We start from the raw sequence: 27,786 nt of genomic DNA, 5'->3' as shown, positions 1-27,786 counted from the left end.
GATGGTAAGAGCTGCCGACAGCTTGGTAAGAGGACCTGCAGAAGGTGGAGAACTATGTGGAGTGAAGCTGATGTGAACTACGCTGATGAAAAGAGAATGGGAACAGACAGACAGACAGACAGACAGAGCTGCCCTGACAATCACTGTCCTAGCAAGGAACTCATTTTGGAAGGTCCAGTCAAAGACATGAAGAAGAGGTAAGGAATAACAGGTATGTGAAGAGAGTTAAAAAAATCCTCAATGTCCCTCTCCTTGAAAGATCTCAGAACACATTCAGGTAAAGTTGCTAAGGCCTTCTCAGGAACCAGGGCAATTTGTAGAAAGTAGGAGAGACTCTTCTGCCATTTAGGTGACAGAAAATGCATTTTAAGAATTGGGGTGATTTAAGTTAGCAATGGAGAAGAAACTAACAAAACAGATTAAACTGAAGATTTAATCAGGAAGGCTCCAGATTTAATTCTTTTGTAGAAATACTCAGAAATTGGACTGGTGAAGCAATGGTAAATCTATTTTTGAAGAATTGTGATATTGATTTGAATGGTGTATGTATCACTATTTATAGTGAACAATATGTGGAAACACCTCAGCACCATGGCAGATGAATGGACAAAGAAAATGTTTATAATACAGTATGTACAATTCAACTTCAAACAAGAAAGAAATGCTATGTTTATCAACATGTATATATGCTGAAGATGTATATTACACTATGTAAAGTAAGTCATATACACAGGGAGAAAAATGTCCATAATTTCTTTTAGAAATGAGGAACAGAGAGAATTAAACTTTAAAATCAAAGAAATAATGGTTGTCTTAACTGACCAGGGAATTATTCCCTCACCAGCTAGCTTTTATAGTGCCAAAAAGTTCTATGTAGGCTGCTGGGGGTTGGGGCTGGAAGACCCCAATGCTCTGTCCTAGTCCTTGCCTGCCAAGGTGTGTTCAGGTTGCAGTAGTGGTATGGATGTTATAGGAACAAACAACCACTTTCTGATTTGATATGATATCTGGCCCACAGAAGAGATTTCATGCCTGGTACTATAAATTTGCTCAAAATCTCATGACTTGGGAGATCACAGGCGCTAGTGGGGAAACTGCCTTTGTTATTATGTTAAATAGTTGTGCTGTTAAATTGCCTCCTTATACCCAGAGATTTGCTGTACTCTGATCAGGGAAGTCCCACTCCCAGTGGGTAACAGTTAATGAAGGAACTCAAAATTCATCAAATATTGAAGTATAAGTAACTGGAAGAGCTTAACTGTGATCTATATCAATCTCCCCTTTCCGAGGTCAAGGGAGCATTGCTGAAGAATGGATGAAAGAAGGTAAGAGCTGGTGGATAAGGAAGAAGGTTATGAAATATTGACTTCTAGACAGGACAAGGCTGTTACACATATCGGCTTACAGCAGCTGTGGTTCCTTCCACAAGACCTGTATAGTATGAAATCAGTCAAAATTCCGATTTGAATGTGAGGAGGTGCCAAAGAAGCATCTTGTGGAAGCAGCCATTGGAAGCTAATGGTTGCTGAGAGAGGAAGACATCGCTGCTAAAAGGTAGTCAATGTCCCAGTGGATGGCTCCACTCAGACACACTTGGGAACCACTAACTGGACTTGGGATCATTAATAACAAAACAGAAAAGAAAAGAAAAGGTAAGGACTTGAAGTTGTAAGAAAGAGTCGGGGCACTAGGAGAAGTTGGCAAGAGGCAATGGTGAATACGCATGATCAAAATACATTATATAAGATATATGAAGATTTTAAAGAATAAATAAAACTTAAAAAAATAGTGGTTGGTTTGTGTTGAAGGATAGAAGTGAAGAATTACCAATAAGCAGATACAAAATGTTAATTGAACAAAATTAAGAAGCCTTTCTCAGGTCAACAAAGTGCATCACACATTTACATGTGTGTTTAAAAAGGCGAGGTGCATGTGAAGCAGCATTGCTATCATAACATCTAAGACAAAGGTGGTGGAAGAAAGAGATTTATTGGCAACAGCAGCCATTCATCACGTTCTAGTTAGGAAGGGCTAATCATCCAAGAAATTATTTCTTTCTTTAATGATGGGGGCTGCACGCATGTTAACTAGTCCGCCAGACTTTATTCTTTTAAATATTATCATATACCACTACTCAATGATGGGGGGAGGCACACATGTTAACTAGTCCTCCAAATTTATCCTTTGAAATATTATCATATATCACTACTCACTTACACAGGAAGTGACAGTCCACAAACGAACAAGCAAAACTACTAACTGGTGGTACTAACAGATGTGCAGAGTCTCACAGCTTGTTTTCTCCTCCATATTGCCAGACCAGAACAAAAGATTTGGACAAATTCTGTGTGCATGTGACAATATAAAGGAACAGAACTCCCTAACTGAAGGGAAGGCGTTGACTCAGGGCTTTGCTGGTGATTCCCAGGTGTGCTTACGTGGCAGCTGTTCTACCTAGAGATGATATTGAGTTGCAGCAATTGAAAAAACAACAGCATTGCAAAGGTTGGGGAGACCGCTCCTTGGCTCTGAGCAGGTGCTGCTCAGGACCCGAATTTAGCCCCTAGCACCCACATCGAGCTGTTTACAGCAGCAAATAGCATCAGCTCCAAGGGGTCAGAGACTTGCTCCTGCATGACACTGGCCCTTGCTTTCTCATGTGCACACACTCACACCCAGACATAAACATAGAAACATAATTCAGGTAAAATAAGTACTTAAAAAGATAAAATCTGATTAAATTGAAGAAGTAACTTGGCCCTTAAGAGATGGCTGTCAATGGTGATGAAAATCAAGCTCAATATTTGGAGCAAATAATAATTTTGCAAGTGTAGGATGAAGAGCTCTGTAAATGATTTTAAAATGAAAAGTACAAATTTATGCTTTCTAAATGATAGTTATGCCCATTGACAAATACCTTTCACTGTTTTGATCAGAGAAGCGTCTTTTTGGACAGCGGCAAATACAGACTCACGGTTGTTCAGAGTGTTGAGAATAAGTGAGCATTCAGTTCTAAACAGCACATTTATATCACCCACCCAGGCCCGTCAGCCTCACAGAACACTATACCAGATGTGGATGTGAAGAATGCACAGCTGGATTATACGGAGAGAAGGACTAGGAAATGCTACCTTCTGAGCAGGCCAGCCATTGGAACCTATTCTCACAACAGCGGGTTTGCCTGCCCTGGACCTGTGTAAGACTGACTTGTCAGTTGTCAGTCATGGATTGAGAACTGAGTTACGGGGCTATAGTCATCCCCGAGGCATTACTGGCTGTTTAGAGATATTAGTGGAGAGGGAGATCATTGCCTTCAGCTGTGTTCCCACGGGTGAGACTACCAGACTTTAGTGATAGTTCCACACCCGCGGTAGACAGCCCTGGTTAAACTCAGTGAGTCACAAAACAAAAAGTCATGGATGTGGAAAAGAGACTTTTAGAGAGAGTTGGAATGACATGGGAGGGAGACAAACGATAAAAGGGTGGAGTAAGAATGATCAGATACATACAAACAAGCATGAAACTACTGAAGAACTTTCTAATTAATTAAAAAGTACAGGTTTCAATTTGCCTTCTATTAAGGGTACTGAGGCAGATTCAGTAATCCTGGCTGTGTAACCTGTCACAAACTGTTGGATCTTTGGAACATCAAATTTCTCATCTAGCAAATGGGAGAATAATTTCCATATTATACATTGAGGATGAAGAAAAGAGTGTCCATGCTGACAAACCAGGTCAAGACAGAGCTGCATGGCTGGCAATTTTGTGTTCCTGTGCTCCACCAACAGCAGCCAGCGCTGCCACTGCCCAGACTCTGAATGCACACATGTCCAGGACAGCATTCTATTTTTCACTTTTTATTTACATTTACAGAAATTAGGTTTAGGCATAACATTTGCTTTAAAGCTCACTTTCTGTGCATTTCTCTGCTGCAAAGTACTCACAGCCCAGACAGCATTTGGAGCTAAAATGAAAGGCTTTATAATAAATATTATCCTTTGTGTGTGCATAGAAAATGGTCCCTTTCTAGTTTTCCCCGAGGGCACACTATTTTGGCTTTATTGTGACACTCCACCGTGACACCGCAATGAGGGAGAGCCATGCTTTACATGTCATGGAGAGAAATGCCACAAAATGCTAACATATCTTCTCAAGGTTGCCAGAAATCATTTCCACTGGGCTGTGTTTTCCCATCTGCAGAGCTCAGAAATGTAAAGAAAATAAATGAGCTCTATTATCTATATTTTCCTAGCAGATGAGAAGGAAACAGAAAAAATACAGTCAGCTCCACATTTACTGTCCTATTCAAACTGTTGCTTTAAACACCAGGAGCCCCCAGGAGGCTTAATCAATGCACCCAACACATTAAACGTCATAGTTTGGGTTTTGATTTTATTCAACTAACTTCATAGGCTATCTATTTACCCATGAGAACTCTCTGGGTTATAATACTGAGAAGACACTATTTAGATACTAGAATTCCAATTTGAAATGCTAGTGTCTGTGTGCCATATACCTGAGATTTTAACTCTCTCAGATAAACCACACAGAGAAAGTCCACAAGAGGATCACCCGAGGATGTTTTCTCTAAGTTAAATTTGTGAAAACTTCAGGCATCAGAAAAACATACAGCGCATTGGAAACCCTGAATTCACAGAAACTGCCACTATGTGTTTTCCATCTATTTTCAATAATAGACTCTTCTCACTGTAAGCAATGAGATATTAAGCCAATCAAAACTTTAGATCCAGACATGCATTTGTCCTGAGCCCTCACAAATAAATGAAATAGAAAAATAGCTGGGGATTATTAAATACTGCATCCATGGAAACCATTTACATGCTCCAACATTTTCTTGGAAAATTCAAGGTAAGACTTCCTACGGAATTCTTGTAACTGGTCAGAAATCCACAAATCCACTAACCAGGGCAGAGAGATAGAAATTTGTATTAAGGTTAAGAATATTGATATAAAAATGAAGGCATGCTGTTTGAAAAGGACAGCTTTTAGTCTAGCCTGTTTGGTATTCTGTGAGCTTCTTGTTGAGGAAAAGGTCAGTCATCCTCATCAACTTAGATCATGAAACCCAATATGGACAAGTTCAACAGAACTGCCATATACGGCTGCCTATGCACGCTTCAGGATGGCCAGGGCATAAATTTCCTTTCAGTTTCTAAGCTTCTTGTATCTTTATATGCATACCTTCTTTATGTTGGGGAAGTTTTCTTCTATGATTTTGTTGAATATATTTTCTGTCCTCTGAACTGGGATTCTTCTCCTTTTGTCCCTATAATTCTTATATTTGATCTTTTTATGGTTTATCAGATTTCCTGGATGTTTTGTGTTAGGTATTTGTTGGATTTAACATTTTTTTTTTGACTGATGGATCTATTTCCTCTATTGTGTCTTCAACACCTGAGATTCTCTCTTCCATCTCTTGTATTCTGAAGGTGATCCTTCTTTCTATAGTTCTTGTTCACTTCCCCAGATTTTCCATTTCAAGAATTCCCTCAGTTTGTGTTTTTTTTTTATTGTTTCTATCTTAGTTTTCAAGTCTTGAGCCATTTTCTTCACCTGTTTGGTTGTTTTTTCTTGGCTTTCTGTACAGGATTAATTGATCTCTTCCAATTTTTATTTGTCTTTTCCTCAACTTCTTTGAGGTAATTTTTTCATTTCTTCTTTAAGAACCTCTATCATTTTTCATAAAGTAATTTTAAGTTCATTTTCTTGTGTTTCAGCTGCATTGAAATGTTCAGGTCTTGCTGTTGTAAGATCACTGGGTTCTGGTGAGGCCATATTGCTCTTTCAATTGTTGAATGTATTCTTACAACAGCATTTACTCATCTTTTCTTCCAGCTGGTATGATTTATGCCTATGCCTGTTCTCTCAGCTACTGTGGTTTATACCTGTGCCTATGTAGTCTGCTATTTTTCCAACTAGTGTGGTTTGTGCCTGTGTCTATGTAGTCTGGTGAAATTGTGGCGGAAGGCTGGCCACAGGGAAGATGTTCAGGTACATGGGGTCAGGCAGCAGAGTGGGTCTTGGAGGGACAGAGTCCTGGGCATGGTGGGGGTGGGGCCACAGCCTGGAGGAAGATCTTTTATAGAAATATAGTTTTAAAACTGTGTGTGTGTGTGTGTGTGTGTGTGTGTGTGGTGTGACTATGTGATTTGCATATATATCATATTTATATTCTTATGTCTGTGTGGGTGTATATACACTATAACAACTATGTGTGGATAAGCAGTATTCTTACTTGTTAAGAATACTGGTCTTCTAACTTGTTTGAGAGGCAGGGTCTCTTTCTTGCTATCAGCCCCATGAGTTTTCCAGGATTCTCTATCTTCATCTCTTATTTCAATGTAGGAGCACTGAGATCATAGATACTGTTGTGCCCGGTTTTATATGGGTTCTGAGATTTAAAGTCAAATATTTACACTTGAAGGCAAGTACTTTATATATGGAGCTATCTCCCCAGCCTTGGGATTGTATCTGAAGAAAATCCAAAAGACCATATAAATAAAATTTGGTGATAAGGCAATAAGCATACTGAGGCTGCTATTTGAAAGGTAGTGACAAATCTATAAACCAATAATAAATAATTACATTTAGTATAGCATAGCAATGTAAAAAATACCTAATGAGAGATTAACAGACAAGACAGGCAATGCTCTAAGGGAACATAGAGAAGCTTTCAACTGAGAAAAATACAGCTCAAACAGGGTTGATGTCATTCATGTCTTTGTGGGTAATGGTGAATGACTCTACCAAAAGAATTCAGGAAAGGTTACAGTGTAAAACTTATTCTATAAAAAATGTGATGTAACATTTTTGGGACCTAAAGGGAAGCAGAGGTTTGCCCAAGGACATGACTAGTAAATTATATCTTATTTAAATGTAAAAGGTCTGGTATCAGAAGGTACCAGGCAGGATGCAGATCATTCCATTCATGCGCTGGGTCTCGATCAGTTTCCATGGCATGCTCAAGTGGGAAATGTCCACTGAGCTGTGGTCTCTGAATGTGCCCATTCTTCTTCACAGACCTCACATTCTTCATGAGTATTCAAAAGACAAGAATGAAGAAGAAAACCACAGAGCAGGAGAAGGGGCTTGACACATATGTTTTATAAAGCAGGATGGAAACTACATAAAGAACTCTTCCCAACAAGAAAAAGACAGACTAGCAATGTAAACCATAGGCTATTGCTGGGCACAAGGCTCAGGGACTGGAGATTGCTCAGTGGTTAGAACGCTTCCTGTTCTTCCAGTGAAGGTGAGGTTGGTTCCTTGAAGCTGGAATTTCAAGGGATTGTGAGCCGTCCAGCTTTGGTTCTGTAGTTTAGTCAACAGCAAGAGCTTAATCCAGTGAATGGAGACAATCAATCATGGAAAACCCCAGACGGCTTTGCAAATGTCAGTCTTCCTTTGTAGGCCAGAAATATAGTCAACTGACGAAACCCAGTTAGCCTGCAATTATAACCCTCAACTTTTTCTTAAAAGATGACACAATTATTTTGAACTACTGGTGAAGAACATTTTTTATGCAAAAATGGAAAGTATTTTCTTATGGACTAAGAACAGAGTTTAGCATGATCACAGAGAGGCTTATTTTGCAAATATTTCCACTATCTGTTTGTGCATGTGTTATCCGTGTGAGCACGTGCTATCTGTGTGTACACATGCTATTCAAGTGCACATTAATCTGATTACCCAGTGCAAATTATCCAAAGAGAGAAACTATGCTTGAGTCCATTTGCATTACATAACAAAATTATAAAACAAATTCAGTCTATACTTAGAACAATAATCAGTTCATTTCTGAGGCTTTTTGTATGTCTCTTAGAAAACATAACTCAACAATTTTCAGCAACTTAAACTGATATGGGCAATATTATAGCTCAGTTTATAGCCACAAGGGAATATTCAATAACTATATATAAAGATACCAATAAAGATAAAGCATTGAATGAAATTGGAAAAAAAAATCTCTCTTCTGAGAGTTTTTATTAAAGAGAAAAGAGACATAAAATTGTAATATTCCTGTAAAAAATTTCTACACTGGATACATCATATACCTGAGGATAAATACTTTTTGGAAAGTGATCAATAAAAGACCAGAAGGTAAAGGTCAGATTTTCAGACAGCTTGCCAGCTTCAGGCTCTTGTAACAAAACACCTGCGATCACCAGTTTAGAGGAAGAGAAACGTTCACAATGACTCAGTCCATGAGTGGCTGGCCATCGCAACAAAACGTCAAAATTCTTCACGTCAGAGCTGCATGCAAGAATAGAACAGGGCCAGGGCCACACCACCTCCTTCAGGATACATCCTCCTGACCTTAAGGAGGCAGGCCGAGCATCAAGCCTTTATTACTTGAGTTTTTTGGGAGATGTACAGATAAAAATCTCTAGAAGACTGGATGATCAGGAAAATCTGCACTAAGAAAATTAGATTTTCCTTCTCAGCAAGAGGGAAATCATGTTTGGTAGAGGAAACTGAGCCAACTACCAGGGTCAGTACAACCATGAATTGGGAAAGAGAACCTACAGCACTGCTCTATTGACATAGCACAATCTCTAACTGCATTCAAAGTGTTTCTCCATATTATACCCACAGACAAGATACCTCACTCTCATCAATGAAACTTCTCTTTGTGACTGTCTGAGAACATTACAGAAGAACATAACTTCCATCCCAACAGATATCTCTACACCTCCAGCACTTCAACATGTATGGCATGGAGATCATTTGAGAATTATGGATTGAAAGATTGCAAGAGCCAGAAGATCAGAGAGGATTCTGAGAGATTGTGTCTCGTAGAAATGTCAGAAGTTACACCCATAAAGTCTCACCTCCATGGCTGTCCAACCATGAGCTGAACAAATAGGACACCAATAGATGTGCCAGCATCGATGAGTGTGTGTTCCTGCAGAAAAGCGAGAGGCTTCAGCCTTGCACAAAAAGATGCACATGACTAAGGAATGCTCCAAGTGGGAGAAATAGTCTTCTTCAGGGAAGAGCACACCATTCAGTTATCCAGTACCAAATAGTCAGCTCTGACATGTGCACACAAGTAACGCTATATAGACCGAGCAGGTTATATTTATGTATCTAAGAACACACTTGCTCCTGTAAGTGTATTAATTAATTATGTAACAATAATTGATGAAAAAAGAAGCCAAGAATTTGAAAGTGAGCAAGGAGGAGCTTATGGGAGGGTTGGGTCTGGGATGATGAAAGATGGGAGGTATTTAGACTATTATCTAATCATCTCAAAAAACTAAAAAAATTACAAAAAGAACTCCTAAGTTTGTATGTGTGTATGGGGGTGGGGTGTGTCATGAGCTTCCACTCCTAGCTGAGGAACTATTGGAAGCTGGTGGCTTCCAGAGGAGGGAAACTGGGTTTTCTTTATGGATATCACCTCTGGTAAGTCAACCACACTTTGGTAGATGGAACCACACTCCTGAGTATATAAACATCACAACCTGAACTTAGGTTGTCAAAAAAAAATATAAAAACCAGATGGGGAGGTGTCAGGAGAGTCTGGGAGGAGTTGAGGGAGGAGTGGAGCAAGACTGTGACCACATACATACTGTAAGCATGTATGACATTGAAGAATTAATAAAAAAATAATGTATTTATAAAAAGGAAAATAATTGAAGTGGATACAGGAAACAAAAAACAGTAAGAAAGTGGCCAGAATTTTAGACAGGGAACAGTAGATGCAAACCTAAAGGTCCAGAGGGAGTACTGTGTGTGGAACGTTCCATGAGAGCACACAGGCCCATGGACAACAAGTGGAGGGGAGTAATAGAAAACAAGATCAGAAAAACGATGGGCCCAGATTGTGCTGAGAATTACAGACTACTTTAGGTCTTTTGACTCTACTGAGATTTAAAGAGTGTGTACTACTTTTAGAGATGACATATAATGATTTTTGTGTTAGTAATATTATATTGGTCTATTCAGAAAAGACCGCAGATCATGAGCTTAGAAACAAATAGAAAAATAAGTTGACTAATCATGCCCATAAGGATTGGTGTGTGATTTGGACTACGAGGGTACCTAAGCGGTGGTGGCAGATTCTGAACATATTTGGAGGGGGAACCTAAGTGGCATCACTGCCAGAGTAGATGTGGGATACAGACAGGAGTGGAGACTGATTTAAGTGGCTTTGAGTTGAAGACTTGTAACTGGGTTGTTGCCATGACTGAGAAGCAAGATTTGAGGGCAGCAAAATCTGGAGCATGTTAAATTGGCATGACCACTGACTAGAAATAAGATCTACTTAGAAATAATGTATCTGAAGAGTGCCTTGACTCTCTGATCCCATGAAGTCCCCTCTCCTTATACCATGCAGAAAATGATGCAGAGATTTTTATTTTGTAAGAGAATGCATGCTTTTATCTTCCCTCCTTGCATTCTGGACAAAAACCAAGGTCAATACACGACATCATCTGGCCCGCTAAGAGCAGAAAGGGCCCTTATGCCAAGCGAGCTGCAGGACCTAGCTACTATTCATGGCAGGAGCTAGAGGAGTACATATGGGCCAGATCCCAGGGGTGCTGGATCAAAGGTATGGAACATCAACTTGGATAAGGAGAAGTTGGTGTGGAAGCCATCTCTCATGTAACAGGATTTAACACCCTGTTAATAAGTCTGGGGATGGTACTTGCAAACTGATAAATTGGATCTTGGGAAGCTAGAGAAGCAGCATCTAATTCTAATTTAGAAAATCTAGAACTGCCACTGCAAACAATAGAAGAAAAGAGAAGAGGGGCATGGCCATTTTTGGAATGAATACATAAGCCTGGAAACCCACTGTGTAAAAACCCATTATCCCTTGCCAAGCTTGCAGGCCTGAGGCCCGTCTCAGAATTGTAATGCCGTGATTCCCTGGGAGGAAGGTCCTTACCATGGTGATGTCTTTATGGTTATTGTTCCCTTCACCTGTCACCCTGATGATCTATGACAATGTATTTGGAGAACAATTACTCTGGTGAGGAAAGACTGCACAAACATTTCAAGAACTATCGCTGTGTTCAAGTTGATACACAGGGGATGAAGCTACATCAAGAACAAGGTTAGAAGTCAAAAATCCCCGCACTGAGAAGGGGAAGTGAACACAGTCCCATCCTTAATAAGCCACTTGCAATCGATGACTGCAGAGAAATGGGTAAATCAGTTTTCTTGAATGGACTGACACTGGGTATATCAAACACACTTCAGGACAATAGTAATTGGCCAACAAAAAACAGAGTTCATCAACACAAAACAGATTCCTTGTTTTTGTGTTTGTGGGGACTTTTTGTTAGGTTTTAATATTTTTTGCCTTACTGGCTTCGTTTGTTTGTTTATTTTGATTTTCCTTTTTTTGGGAGAGAGAAAGAGAGGAGAGAACAGAAAAGAGACAAAGACAGAGAGACAGATGGAGAGAAAGACACAGAGAGATAGAGACCATGAATTTCTGTAGGTGGGAAGGATCTGGGAGGAGGTGGAGGAGGAAAAACATGATCACAATTTATTATATGAAAAAATTTGAATAAAAAGAGAAGAAAGAAAAGACCCTGATTAGGAGGGAAAGACGGTGGCAGGTCGTAAATACAGCCATAGAAATGCCCTGCTTCTTGGTCAGATGTCTATCATCTGTGTGCATATTGGAAGAGATAAATACGGGCTTCTGAACTAGTGGAGTAGGGGTTAATTGACAGTGAGCAACAGTTGGAATCCTCAAGAATCACCAAAGTAGCAGATCTTATATGAAATACTGTGGGAAGGACCAATTAGTACCACTCTTAAAACTTAGGGAATGGTTGATGCTTCCTTGTTTTTGATTTTGCTTTGTTATTTGTTTCTTTGGGGACAAGGTCTCAGGTAGCTCCAGTTGGTTTCAAACTCTTCAAACTCACTGTGTGTTTGAGAATGACCTTAACCTTCTGATTTCCCACCCTCACACTTCAAATGCTAAGATGATAGGTGTGCACAACCACATTGAGTTTATGCAGTGCTGACAACTTCAAATGGACTACTTTCCCAGTTGGTGCTCTCGACCTTTCTAATTAATTCTCCAAAGTGGACTCTACAGTAATGGTCCAGAACAAACTCAAACAAGAAGTCATTTGAACTGCATGTTTGATAACAGTGCAGGATACTTGTTCTAACAATTTAACATCATCCTAAATTTGAAAAAAAAAAACTAAAATTCATCCAAACCAGAAAGACTTTAAGCATGAACATGACAGACATTATAGCTGTCCTCATGTCATAATCAAAACGTAGATGCAGTCAAAATTTTGTGTAAAATCACCTTTCTAAACTGCGCATAAGTAAAAGAAGGCCTAAGTGAATTTTGTGTTTAGACTTGCATTTCATGTCCAATGTGACTCGTTATGCATATGCAAATATACCAAGATCTGTGCTGCCCTCTGCCATGGCGCCATCTGAAAGGATCAGAATAACTGAATTAATGTGGTATGCTGATTACACCATGCTAATGAGAGCAGATGAACAAGAAAGAGTAAGTATAACAGGGGTCTTTGTAGAAAGAAAATAGAACATGAAGCCAACAATGATCTGGAATATGAGGGGAAATGTTTAGAGGCTCAGTGATCTGGAACATTCCTACACCCACTCATTTCTTTAAAATGCTAAATTATTGCATTTTGCATTTCTGACCACTGACAAGGAAATACAATGCCAAATTGGCCTTCTTAGGTTCTGGGGATAGCACATTCTACACCTGGGAATACTCCTGAGAGACAGGATGTTCTAGAACATGCTCTGAGTGGCTACACTATATGTTAGGCAGCAGCATGATTGGCCCTGTTGGACATACAGCTTGGTAGAACCTATTATTGGTTCAGAGATAGCTTTGTTAGGAAGTGTTGCTTCTGGACCTTAAGGCAAAAAATAATGGGAGAATTGCACTGAAAACTCACAGGGTACTGGAGCAAGGATATCTCAGCAGCAGAGAATTATACACTGCTATTATGAAAGCCTGAGTAGACACAACATTTGTCAGGGGTGATCATGAGCTGTGGTCAGAGTGTATGGGCCATTTAGGAAAGCAATAGTTACTGAGTCAACATGGCTAAAGACATGCTCACCTATGTGCCAACACAGTTGGTTTCTTTAATATATGTTGGTCATCCTGTTCCATCAGGATATTCATTCATTTTTAGTCTTCAATATTCTGTATTTGGCTTAAAAATTATGACATTTAGATTACAGTGACATTCTTAGATCATTGTAATAGCAGCCAAGAGTGAGGCATTTATTTATCAAGAACTTTTGACCAATGGCTAGAGAGATGCTCATTGGTTAAGAGCATTGGCTGCTTTTGCAAAGGACCTGGGCTAGATTTCTAGCACATACATGGCCACTAGCAACAATCTGTAAACTCCTATCCAAAGGGATAAATGCCCTCTGGCGTGGGAGAATTGTCTGTATTCTGTCAATCATATTTTAAATAAATGCTGATTGGACAGGCAGAAAGTATAGGCGGGAAAACCAGACAGGAAGTAGAAGTGGAGCAAAGAGAACGGGAGAAGTCTGGGAAGCAGGAAGCTCCCTCTGCCATTCCTGCCCAGACCTCCAGAGAAGCAACATGTGAGCTAACAGCTGAAAAAGGTACCAAGCCATATGGCTAACGTAGATAAAAGCAATGGGTTAATATAAGTTATAAGAACTAATAAGAAGCCTGACCTAATGGGCCAATCAGCTTTATAACTTAAAGAGATCTCTGTGTGATTGATTTTCTTTGGGACTTGCTGGCTGTGGGGTACCGGGCGAAGACAGATATCCCAACAAGCTGGCCCCTCATGTTACAGCCCTCCTCTGGCCTCTGTGGGCACTAGGCATGTGTGTTGTACAGACATACATGCAATAAAAACATCAATGCATATAAACTAAAAACAACGGTATTAAATGTTAAATGATGAACTCCTAGTCAAAAAGATAGAAAGTATAAACATGATAAGAAATAATGCAGTTAAGTTTAAAACAAGTGAAGCAGGCAGTAAGTTGTAGAGGAAGTGGTAAGGAGGCACATAGGATGGGCAAATTTCTTCCTGTCCTAACAGGATATACTTCTAATATGCATGCTTATTTATAGTGATTTAAGGAACAACTTGCAGAACTGTCAAACAAGGTGAAGTTTTAATATCATACATTTTGTATGAGGAACAGGTTATCTTAAATTTCTGCTAAAATTTATGAGATAATCATAGACCCACTTTTTGTCCACACCCAAAGTCATCTGGTAAAATACTATATTCTCTGCACTGATTTTTCACTTGAATAGCTAGTTATTTTCTGGATATACTGCTGTGTGATAGTGAAGCATGCCTATTTGTCCTACATGTTCACAATATCAGAAAACAGGGCCCTGATGTAGGATTCCCCTCTGTATGCTGTAAATACCATTGGTTAATAAAGAAATTGCTTTGAGCCTATAGCAGAGCAGGGCTGAAGAGAGCTAGGTGGGCAAAACTAAACTGAATGCTGGAAGGAAGAAAGGCAGAGTCAGAGAGAGAAGCCATGAAGCCACTCCCAGAGACAGATGTGGTGAAACTTTGCTGATAGGCCACAACCTTGTGATGATTAATGGAGATGGGTTAAATTAAGATATAAGTGTTAACCAATAAGAAGGTATAGCTAATGGACCAAGCAGTGATTAAATAATATAATTTATGTGTGGCTTTTTCAGGTTTGAGCTGCTGAGACAAACAAGCAACCTCTGTGCAACAAATTGGCATGCCAATGTGGCCAGCTAAATCCACTTAAAAACCTGAGAGAGCTTGAAAAGCAATTCTAGACACAAAAATACAGAGTTTAACACAGCTTCTTGCTGTTTGCTGGTGGTGTGCTGCAGCCCCTTTAAGAGAGGTTTTCCTGACTCAGTGGTAGCAGAAAAAAGCCATGACATTTTGAGATGCTGACTGCCTGGGTCATGCTTCCAGTATGAACTCTGATGAGGTCTGACTATGGAGCTTTTAAATGGGTTTTGTGAGCAGAGTACTACAACCTGCTTAATGGCAACATAGACCAGCTGTATACCTGGAACTGGGGCAATATGCATGGCTTGGAGAGGCAGTGAATGAACTTCCACCATGTTGGACTGGGTGGAGCAAGCAGACAAGGCTGATTTATCCTAGCAATGCTGCAGCTTAAGTTTTTAAGACAGTTATAAAAGGAAGTAAATAGCTTCAAAAAAATAAAATAAAGTCTTAAAGAGACAGAGTACATAAGTCATAGATTAAACTTGTAGAAAAAGTAATAGAGTAAAAATAATAAGTCACATAAAGATGAAATATACACAGAGAGTCTGGATTATGTATCTTATTGCATTTCCTTCGAATTTTTGACTGTAAAGGAGGTAAGTAACCAACATATATATTTTCGAGGTATTATGTCTTCAAAATTTGGGTCTGAGGATATGTTACTTTGGAAAAGAGGTTCTTTTGTTTCCACAGAAGATGAGAACCTGTGGAATCCTTCCAGACTAATATGGTTTGATGGACCAAGATCTCCTGAAAAATCACCTTGAATATCCCTCAAAAATTACTTTGCCCAATAAACAGCAGGAAACAGTTTACAGAGAACTATGCCCATATTCCCAAATATTGTTTATAAATGTCTGTTTACATTTAAAGGGGAATATGCTATACATATTTGCACTAATATGGGCCAAGCAATGATTTAAATAATATAGTTTATGTGTGGTTATTTCAGGTCTGAGCTTCCAGGCAGCCAGGAAACAAAAAAGCAGCCTTCCTTACAACAGGGACCAATAGGAAGATAAAGCCCTGGGAATGCATTTGAAACTGACATTTTAATTCCTACAAGCATTAATGGATTACTAAGAATGACAAATTCACTTTTCTGCCTTGATGGCTGCAGAGGCATGGTTCATTGTACCAGGAAAACTCCTAGAACTCCTGAGCTGATTTACTAGAATTTTTCTTGAAAGTTTGTGATCATGCTCACATCTACAGACGTTGTTAGGCTAGCATGTATCCAAAAACAAACCTGTAATTTCAGCTTCTTCCATTACCCATGTCAGAAATTCAGCATATAATAACTTGTAGCTATTTATCAATGGTTAGTTTGCTGTCATGGAACACTCAGACAATTGGCAAGGTTATTTGGCATCGAATTTTTTCTTTCTATAGGGCCAGAGCTAATAGATAATTTTCTATTTTAATTGGGATTATGTTTTAGGTACATTAAATCATCTCTGTAATGCTCATAATAGAAATTTTTCTTAAAACACCCAAGTCATAGTCTCCCTCAAACCATTGCTCTTAGTTGCTTAACCTCCAGAACTTGACAGTAAGACCCTGTTGCTAAAGACACCATATACTTAAGTCCATAAAACAGAAAAACTGAGTTGGTAATGACCTTAAAGCTTCACCCATAACTGATTAGCTTTTATGGTGCTGAAAGGTGCTATTTACCCTATCAGAGGAGAAAAGTAATGACAAATCTTACACAGAAGGGAACCATATGCGTTCCAATAGTAATTGTCCTGTAAGATGTGGCCACTAGTGCAATAGTGGCACTAATGTAATGGACGTAACCAACTACATTATGATTGTATTTAAGACCTCCTCCATATCTCACACTATTACAGGGCAAGAGCCTGTGACTAGGTAGGATCATAGGCCCTAGGAAGAACCTACTAATATCACTCTTCTAATAGACATATTAAAACCATTCCAGATGACTCACAGAGTAGTGCATCTTTCAACCCTCATCAGAGAAACTTCTCCATATAGTAGATGGTATATAGCATGAATACCCACAACTATTGAATCTACAGAGAATAAGAAGACTATGGAGTGCTCAGCCCTAAATGGGATCTCTGCAGCAAACCCTTTAACCCAAGACTCAAGGATTATATTTGGACAGGGGTAGAAATATCATAAGATCCAGGGATGATGGGTGATAACAAAGAAACCATACTTTACAGATACAACAAGGCAGATGCACACATGAACTCACAACAATTATGACAGAATAAATAAATCTTGTGTAAACCCATGCCAGACAATTTCCCAGTATGAAGGTGAGGAGGTTTCAATTTTAGTTGTAGAAAGATTGGCATTTGCTAGCTGCTAGAATAAGAAGAACCAGTTTTCTTTATGAGTGTTACTCCCCTCTGGTAGACTGACCATGGCAGGGCCCAAATTAAAGAGATTTGCAGAGCACCAATTGAATCTGATGATGTGAAACAAAACAAAATGCAATAGAAAGGAACACAAAGTTGGATGGATCTGGAGGAGTTAGAGGTGAATGAGATCAAACTATGCTTTCTGAAATTCTCAAATAATTAATAAAATATTATTTAAAATATTTAAACCATTAAAAATCACATTACAGATTTCTGTGTATCTGGAAGGCAGGTACTCCCTTACTATTAAGATGATTCTACTTGACAATGAAAAAGTCAACATGTTCTAAAAAGCTCACCAGTTGCTGTCTTTTGTTTTGTGAAGAAAAACTCAAACTCCATGGAGTTACTATAGACGGGCTTAAAGACTAGAAAATATTATAATCATCAGTGATTAAAGTACAGATGTCTTCCTGCTCTCCAGAGTGAACACCAAGACCAGAAATGGGAGAAGAGATGAGAATGCAGAGGAGCAAGGATGTAAAATGTGAGGTGGAAGGGAAAAAGTGACCACTTAGCCCGTGGACACACACATGGATGTGACACAGTAGGTCAAAGCCTGGCAGAAACAATGTCACAACCACTGAGGGAGAGAAAATAAACCAGAGCAAACTGCATCCCTTATTCTGCTAATGCAATTTAGAAACTCAGATAAAGTACTTTTTCAAGACCACATGGCTACTTCACAACTGCAACAACAATATCAAATTATCTGAATGTAGACATTTGATCCATAAATACGCCCTTTGTTTTTGTCATTATTCCTGTACTAAAAATCCTTGGAACCTAGAGATATGCACAAGGTCTCTTTAAATGGATGTTTCCCAATCGTAATGCTCCAATTTATCCTCATCCTCACCAATGCATATATTAAGTCATTTTTCAGTCTCCATCACATCTGAGTGGAATTTCACAGGAGGAATTGTGTGCTGAAACAGGCAAGTGCTCACTCTGTATGGGCCATCTCCTCTAACACATGCTATACCCTGCAGATAGAATTGTGGGTATGTGAAGATACATGCATCCACGCCAAATTGTGAAATACTTTAGCAGCCAAGTATACCACTGAACTAGAAACAACTTGCTTCTAGAGGCTGTCTCAGTTTTATAACTTGTTCCTATAATTGTATCACTTGAGACTGCAACGGGGGAATTACCTCAAGTTTGAGACTAACAGTCTGGACTATATAGGGAATTCCAGATTATCCTGGGCTATAGAGTAAGACTCTGTCTAGAAAAACCAAAATAAGTAAATAACAAATGAGCTAAAAAAATAATAAGAACTGTCTTTGATTTAGAAGAACTCCAACAAAAATGACATCAGCACATGGTGTCTGCACATGTTGTTCATGGCTATTATAGCATGTTTGGGTGTCTAGATCCGCCTTCACACCCCATACATGAGCTGTTGAAGTTATCCCTCCTTGGCTACTTCTTTCCTTTTCTTGGGGCCAAGACAGATTTTGCCAATTCTTTGTCTGCTTTCCTGGCCTTAATACTCAGGCTGTACCTTGCTGTTTCTATACATCAGTAATAGGAACCATGATGTCACTAACTATTCTTGCTTAAGATTTCATAAAATGACTTCTCTCAGTTTATTTTATTCAGATCATTATACAACTGTTCAAGTCTTGAAACTTGTGGTTTTAAGGTAACTCCAAGACTCATATAAAAAGTAAACTATCCTTGCAAAATATGGAAAAGTGGGGCCTTTAAGGGGTAACTGGGACCTAAGGACTCTGTCTCCACAGGTATAGGAGAGTTTTAAAGAGAATTTTGTGTCCCTTTCATCTTTCTTGGCATGTGATATCTTCTGCCCAGGTATGGTAGAGTACAAGGCTCTTACCGCAACTTTGTAACCCCTAAATTTTGATTTTCCTTGTGCATCAAATAAATGCACTTGTAATTTACTGAGACCTGCAGTATTCTGTCAGAGAAGCAAAGCACGGGACTCCCATAACCTTTAGGGTGCATTCTTTGCAGTATTCCTTTGCATACTGCAGCTAGTGCCCCATAGACTTCTGAGCTGATGTTTATTTGTCTAACTGGTGTGGGTAGCAGCACCCACTTCATGGGGCTCAGAATCCAGTGAGCAGGCTGTGCTGAGGCGTGTTCACAGTTCCTGAGCACAGTTGTCACGAAGGGCCTGGGTGGAGTGGGGAGCTCCAGAGCCTCACTGTATCCTCTGCCTTACACGCTCATTGGGTAGACTTCTGAAACCTGGTCTATAAATCACTGTTCATAAGGATTCCTGAATTAAAATGGTGAGATTAGAATGTTTGCAATCTTTGTCTACTCGTCTGCCTAGCAACTGCTCTGCACCTGTTTTAGACAAGGCAATGAGTTGAATATCAAGGCTGAAGTCACAAAAGCACAAAATTATAAAAGGCAAATCTAGTTCTTAGCAAATACAGTTTAAGAAAATCTTAGTTGTTTTTTTGCATGTACGTGCATATGCCATACCACATGTGTAGAAGTCAGATCTCTTCCATTATGGGTTCTGGGGATCAAATTCAGGTCATCACGCCTGGTAAAAGGTACCTTTATCCATCAAGCCTTTCTCTTGAATACTATTTTTTTATTGCTCTTAAATCCTTGAAGTATCATGTCAAACGTAGCCACCTGAACTCCATCCAAAGTAATGACAAGAACTGTGCTTCACAGGGACTCAAGAGTCCACATCTGTTCTTACACATCCTTCCTCTTTGACCAAATCACAAGCATCTGAACACATACCAACCAAGAAAAAGGCTGCAGGGAGCTTGTGTCTTATAGTCTAACTTAGACCATCACTAAGCAGGGCCTGCTCTGAGTTCTGAACTTGTAAGTTAGTTCACACTCCAGAGAGAATGGGTTTCTTACGCCATTGTATTGTTCATAACAGCCAGTTTTATAGGAATCCTCAAGCACTAAAGGCTCTTACTTCTTAAAACCATTTCTGTTTTTCATAATATTTTCTGAAATTCTCAGAATCCCTCTCCCTATTTGGCATTTTCATTAGTATCTAGTATATGCCAGGCTCTATCCTGTATGAGGTAGATATTATCACTTGGGTAGTAGATGACAATTTTCACTGTCACAAAGTAAATGTCATAAAAGTAGCATACTAGAAATAATGTCAAAACACAGCTAGACTAGGACAGATTGTGACTTTTTTGTCCCACAAAACATAAAAGTGAAGGATAGGAAAAGCTGTGGAGTGGGGACTCATAGATGCAACGGTTACATCTGGGAAGTCTTGTCAACAGGGAGTCAAAGTTAGGCTTTGGAATAAGTAAGGGAAGGAGCCACATAGTCAAGTGGGAAACAGCATCCCATGGATTTGGAGGCACAGGAAGGTCTGAGACCGTTGCAAACTCCGGGACTGGGGAACTCGGAAGGCCAGGGATACAAGTGCAGGTTGAATGGCCAGAGCAAAGATTGCACATAGTTTTGGACAGAGAGGGGTCAACTCATAGGTTACATTTTCCCTCATTTACTAACAAGAGGAAGGCTAGGTGGATGCTTGACTGGTGATAGAGGATCTGGTTGCAAGTTTGCGTATACAAAGGAACCTTCTGGGGAACTCATCTGGAGATGATTGTGAAGCTGAAAGTTCAAGAAAAGTAGGGAGAGCAGGAGATGTGGATTTATTTTATGCAGGTATAATTAAAGCCCAAATGAGATCTTCAGAGCAGCATTGGTATAGAAAATGATATACCTTGAGGAACCTGGTGTCCTGAGACTAGAGACTCAAAGAAAAGCTAGCCACACACGGTAGAAGAAAATGAACATAGCAGCCATGTTGAGAGAATATGTGTTTTTGAGAATGAATGTAGAAAGGTGGCCTTCCGACTCTTACTTTAAGCTCAGTGATCCACCTACACACAGTCCCCTGGCTATGTTATGGAATCTTAAAGCAGCAATGGCTCAGGGTCCATGATGCTGTGTGTTCCAGGGGAGGGGCGGGGAGCTCTACAGCCATCACCATGGACACCTTGAGGAAACCGCAGGCCTCCTTTAGTCGTGCTCACAGAACAATCTGGAATAACAGTCGACTCTGTGGCTCCCACACCAGGAAGGTTCAGAGACTCAGTCTGCACTTGATTTGGCATGCGTCCCAGAGGTGCCTTTCAAATCCCACCTCTGAGAATCATCCCTCAGTGAATCTTTGGCAGGTGGGAGTTTGTTTGCTGTTCGGATTCACCAGGACAGCAACACAGCTAATGCTCAGGCGGGGCTCTGTCCCGAGCTCTTCAGCACCTGCCAGCCTAGACTTCCATGTGTTCGAAGACTTTCATGGAGTATTGGCTTGTGCGTGAGCTACCTGTCCTCAGATCCCTTCGCTCAGAACTAGTGGTGTTTATTTCTGTTCATTTTGTCTTCTCTTCTTAACTGAAAGTGACCAAATAAGACCACAGTAGGTATTGACAAAAAGAAAAAAAAAACACTTCACTTTTACATTTGACACCGCAATACATTAAAAGATAGATAAAAGTTGTTATTGATGGTATAAAATAAATTAGAGACAAATATACACTGGCTGGCTGATAACTGAGGGGCTAGTGGAGACCTTGCTATCTAAGTAATCTTGGCTTTAATGGAGTCATGGCTAGATTAATATGGTTGCTGTCCTTAACACAATTTAATAAATTTTTCTCAAAAATTTAAGTAAAGGTACAAGGCAGTAGAAAGACTTTAAGAATTTGGAAGAGGAAGCATGGCAGGCCCTGTTTTAAACTGAATTTTTTGAGAATCCCATATAGAAGTACTATAGTTACATAATTGATGTGGGATTCACCTCTGTATGCTATGACTATGCTTTCATCATTTCTATCTCATTTTCCCCTCTAAATCCTTCCATGCCCTTACACCCTCTCAATTTCATGACCTCATTTTAAATTCTTTTTTACATGCATGTGTATATTTGTGTGTGTGCGTGAGAGAGAGAAAGGTACAGCAAGCTGAGTCCATTTAATGTTACTCATACACACACACACACACATAGAGAGAGAGAGAAATAGAGAGAGAGAAAGAGAGAAAAAGAGAGAGAGAGAGAGAGAGAGAGAGAGAGAGAGAGAGAGAGGTAGAGACAGAGACAGAAACAGAGAGGAGGGTGATGGTGACCACTTGGAACTTGATAGCCTATAAGGGAGTTTATCCTAGAGAAGAATGATTCTCCCTCCCTCAGCAACTATTAACTGACCACTGCTCTTCCTCAAGGAGTGTGGTCTTGTGTGATTTCCCCCATCCACTTCTAAGACAGTTGGAAAGAAGTAAGAGGCTAAGTAAAATTTTTTTTCAATAAACCGCTAACATGATTTATTCTAAAGACAAATAGAGGCTAATGATGTAAGAGTGTTTTATTTCTAAACAGCATACGGATACACAGAAGAATGTATTTCCCTATACTTAAAGAAGAAGTGCCTGTTATATAAAGAGACAGAGTTACGTAAGGTTGATAAGGTTTTTATTTACTTTGTTCCCTTTCTCTTGTCTTTCCAATCTAACTGTGCATTGAAGGCCTAGAATCTGCTTCCTTTTCAATGCGTAGACAAATGGAAGAACATAACAAAAGGGCGATGAGTCAAAGTAGCTGCTGCCTTAAAAGAGAGAAGCAGAAAAGCTCTGGGAACACAGGAAGAAAGTATTAGCATGATCTGTCTAGCAGGTCATGGGGCACAAGAAAGACGAGATGCCATGAAGAATAAGCACAAATCCCACACAAGCAAAGACAAAGGGGCGAACTCTGTTAGCCATAACCTGTAACAGGATGGAGATACAAAGAGTATCTTGCTTTTTATTTCACAGATATACTTGCACTTATTGTTGATTGCAGCATTGCTCATAATTATATTACAATCTCAAAAGTAAGCAAAAACTACAAATATCATTACCTCCATTTTCATCCATTCCCCTGCAAAGGAATGGGGAGGAACCTTTTCTTAGAAGGAAGTATTGGAGATCTGATTGAAATACAATTTTGGGTGAATCCTTAGAATGAAAATCTGAAAGTCTACATCTTATATCTACTGTGAAATGGCTTGAAGACATTAGTGTGACATGGTTCACCGCCTATGGGAACACTTTGCTCCCATCCTTCTGAAGATGCTGTGACCTGATCTCACGGGTTTACTATGCTGTCCATTATGAGTCCACTGTATCAACACTACATGGGTGCAGAAGAAGGAGTGGAGGGCAAATATCGAAACAAATTCCTCCTTTGGTTACGACGTTCTGAAAAACATAATAGTAAATTGCAAATGAATCTGCACGATTAAACTAAATACAGTCTGTGGTAGTAGAATTCTGTAACAGTACTGGTTTCTAAAGATATCAATGGCATTGGTTCTAACTCTGTAACGACAGGTTGATAGAGGCCACCACTTTCCCTGGGATAGCATGTGAGCATAAAAGGAAGAGATAAGAAAGGCACAACACACTTTTAGTTCATAATTTGTTTGGAAGTTTCTCAATTTTTATGAGCATTTACTTTTTAGCTCCCTAGTATTTTCTTGTAGGAGATATAACATAAAGTAGAACATATCATGGCTATCAATGTAATCACTACACACACACACACACACACACACACACACACACACACACTCATAATGCCTAACGCTGTAAATGTTAAGTGGTTAGCTGTTGTATGGCTCTGGATGAACAAGAGAATAAAGTCTGTAGAGGTTCAGTCCCTGGCAGGCTGAGAGAACACTCTGCTAACATGGGTGATGGAATAGAGGACATTGAACTCATGAGTCACTTGGTTTAAGGGTACTAGATGGGTTAGAATTTCATGTCCATCCCAGCACCTCTCTCACAGTGCACTTGATATCTCACCAGTAAGGAAATCAAAAAATACAGAAGATGGGGCTTTGCGTCATTTCTTAACATTTCCATTTAGATTTAAAGTCACAGCCAACACACGAAAACAAGCCAAAGGTGGTGCTTTCTTTGTAGCTGATATTCCACGAGTAAAGAAATTGCAGCAGCTTGTTTTAAAAGCCAGGATGTACTGATAAAGTTTAAGTCAATGCAGACGGGACACGAAGGACTGCCTCCACAGTCAACAGTACAGAGTGCCTACAGGAAGTGATAGGCAAATGGACCTGTGCTCTGCCTGGGAACCCTCTCCTCAGCCAGACTGCGCTTTAAGCAGGTCCTGGCCCTGTACTCAGCTCAAAAGCTAAACGTAGCTAATGTCACTTGTCCTGACTGCTTTACAAGCTTACTGTGTGGATCTAATTAGACACTGTGTGTACTGTTTCAAGAGCTGCTTCAACATGGACTGATTCAGGGTCACTCAGTAACAAGTTCAGTGCCAAATGCTATCAGGTTTTATAAAGTTCACAAATACAGAATAGTATTGAAATAGTTTATTAAGTTTTCTTATTAAGCAGCAAACTTCATCTTCCTGTAAAAGGCTCCTCTGATAGATATTAAGATGCTTTTCTATCAACTAAATAAGTTTTTGTTAATACTTCCTTTAATTGTTACCTAGAATTTAGAAATATATACGCAGTTTTAATATAATCTTTACTATCAATTAAAGTGTTATTTTATTAAAATTAAATGCATAAAGTATTAAAATGAGACTGTATTTTAAAATTTTGAAAAAGAACACAAACAGGATACCTTCTAACTTTTTGAGTTAGGAAAGTTTTCACCTATGTTCAAAGCATTAATTTTTTTTTAGTTTATTGATTAGCGTTTATAAAGTACTCAGCAATTTAAAACTTAAAATGTCAAACATGGGGTTTTAACAAAAATAAAATATTAGAGAAACTAAAGTAAGAAGAGACATCAAACTAGACATTCCATCATAACACATAACAACTGGTAAGCAGCAATAAACCGCAGAAGGACAGTAAGGCCTTGTTGTCATTTGTCTCTCTAAGGAGTCACATAAGAAAGTCATGTTAGAGGTAAGAGTGTGTTCTCCCAATTAGAGGAAGGGGCGGACTGACTACCAACGCTAGCCAGTTAGCGGTATTAGTAGAGACAATTCCGAAATAAGGAAACAGTGGTAGGATGAGAGCAGCGATAATACAGTGGTTGTGACTGAGGAAGACAGCAGAACTCTCTCCGTGACACCTGTAGCATGAATGTGTTTGAGGAAAACTGGAAATGCTAGTAAGGGTGATTATTAAAGCTGGGCCTGTGGTTATAAATTGCTTTTTTAATGGCGATGACAATAGCTGACATACAGAAAAATAGGAAGATGGAATGTCAGTATCAATTTTATTAGTGTCATGAACAATAAATAGTATATTGAAATTAGCTTCATTTGTATTAGTATTCTTTTTTTGTAGGTCATCACTCTGAAAGCAGGAACATGTGCAGTTCATTTGAAAGAGAACTATATAAACCTACCTGCATTCTCTATAATCATAACTTCTAGCCTGGGGGAAGCCTTCCACATTTCTTATCGACATTTACAATTCAGACACATGGGTGTGATGCTCAATTGCAAAAGAAAACCTCATGGAGTCAGTTAAAAGTGAGTGCAGGGAATTGGACACAAAAATTATAAGGACACCAACAGTATATGTATTCATAAAGATTGTTACTTTACCAACCTCCATAAGATATATGCAGAATGGCACTTAGGGTCTATGTCTGGGTCAAGTTAATCTGGAAGAAACAGTTGGGGATCAAGAAAGCCTAAGCAGGGCTGTCCCGCTGAGTATAAACTCTGACCAAATTTAAGGAAATACTCTGTTGAACTCATTCTCATTAAAAAGGCCAGAAAATGTGTGGATTTCCCCAGCCACAATTGCCTTCTTTCTGAATTCCTCTATTAACATATTAGGTAAAATGGAATATTTGATATGAATAATTTTAATAGAAATAGGAGACAAGGAATTCTTTGTCCAGAAGTAGACTTTGTCAAAGGCTTAGTGCCATGCTCTGAGATTTAGCCTCTTGAGGTGCCAGGTGATGGGACAGTACCTATGTGATTCCCACCCAAGGCTGGATTGGTTGTGGGTGAGAAAGAACGCAGCCCAGAAGAGAAACAGACCTGTGAGCCAAGAGTCAGGATGACGGACCAGCCATGTATCAATGGGATATTTGCATAAGCTCTTAATTTCCGTGTATTTTTCTGAAAACTGCAGCCATAATATTTTATATCTTATAAGGTTACTGTGAGGATTAAATGAAGTACGTGGATGATAAAATTAGCAACATCTGGTATATAAGACCTCAAAAAATACTATTATTACTATAGTCGTACTAACAGCATATGTAAAAAATAATTTTTCCACAACGTTACATAACACATGTCCCGCATTTTGCTTCTCTCTTTAACTCCACATGCACCTCCATCTGAGGTGGACACTCTGACTAGGTCAATGCATGCGTATTATTCCTTCACATTTCTCTTGCTTTAAAGGCATTTTTTTAAGGCCTATCAGTTAAAAGATTCCTTTCCTTTCTGTGAATGGTTTGGATCCTTAAAAGGATTGTGGTTACTGCCATAGGTATGCCAGTCACGTGGTCACAAAAGATGGTACACAAGCATCCCCCTGGATCATCTAAACATCCGCCTCCCAACTCAGAAATTTTAAACAAGAGATGGTTTAACAGGCAAAATTTTAAATGAGCCAAGCAATTTCATACTTCACACGTGATGATTTCATACTGTAATCTGGCCCAGGTGTATGTGCATGTGTCCTGCTTCTATTGTTCCAGCTTTTAAATTCTTAATGATGATATCATTAACCCAGGCAAACCTATAGATTTCCTGCAAGCATTTTTTCATAAAGAAGTACACCGGAATTCCAAACAAGCAAATGAATTGATGCTGGGACAAATTCAATCACATAAAAGAGGAGGCAAATAAGAGCCTAGGTTTCTGGAAATTTCTAAGCGCAGGGCCTGGAATAAGGTGTACGGCCTGCTAGTGCATCCCTCTGCAGTGCAAGTAGGTGACACGCGTTCACAGTCCTTTGTCTAACATTCCCGTGAGAACACAAACAGAGGTTTTGAGTTCGGAAAGCCAGGCCAGTGCATGGAGGGGGGACTTACTGGATTTGCAAGAGCAGTTGTACTCCTCAAAGCCAGTATTTTCAGACTGTGTTTCTCCCCCACCAAAAGTCCTTTCTTTTCTACTTGCATTTTACTTTTAAAGTTTATACTTTGATAATAATTCTGTGAATGAAACCCCAGTGGATTTCTGCATTACTCAGGAAGGCAGCACTTTCCAAACAATGTCTAAGTTAGAATACCTAAAACGGAAACAGAGGGACCTGCTTAAAAAAATAAAGTCAAATATTTTCTATTGTGTAGGTTAAAAATTGAAAGTACCTAGCTGATGGAATTATCTAATCATTTAAAACAAAAAAATGGATAACTTAGTATCTAGGTAATTCATTCATCAGCCTCCTGGACGATCAGTGTAAAATCCAGTCACTCATGATATACAGGCATATGAAAAAGAGTAGTCAGTGAAGAAAAGCAGGTAATCACTGATATTACACAAAATGTTTTTTTAAATTAGGACATTAGATAAAATATTTTCAGCCTCATTATCAGTACAGTTTCTGCTCTTCTCTGCTTCCCCGAGGGTTAGAAAGAGTTGACGTGAAGTTACTCTTTGGCTTGATCCTCATTCAAAAGCAAGGAGG

At 39.3% G+C, this 27,786-nt stretch overlaps 1 protein-coding gene across 5 annotated transcripts in view; it reads right to left on the bottom strand.

The window, feature by feature from the left end:
* St18 (ST18 C2H2C-type zinc finger transcription factor) overlaps nucleotides 1-27,786 on the bottom strand; it is a 133,865-nt gene that overhangs the window by 65,505 nt on the left and 40,574 nt on the right. The gene's annotated exons all lie outside the window — the stretch shown is intronic.

This window comes from Myodes glareolus, chromosome 16, assembly GCF_982192425.1.
Source record: "Myodes glareolus chromosome 16, mMyoGla1.1, whole genome shotgun sequence".
Taxonomy (NCBI): domain Eukaryota; kingdom Metazoa; phylum Chordata; class Mammalia; order Rodentia; family Cricetidae; genus Myodes; species Myodes glareolus.
This window is presented reverse-complemented; position numbering and strand designations above follow the sequence as displayed.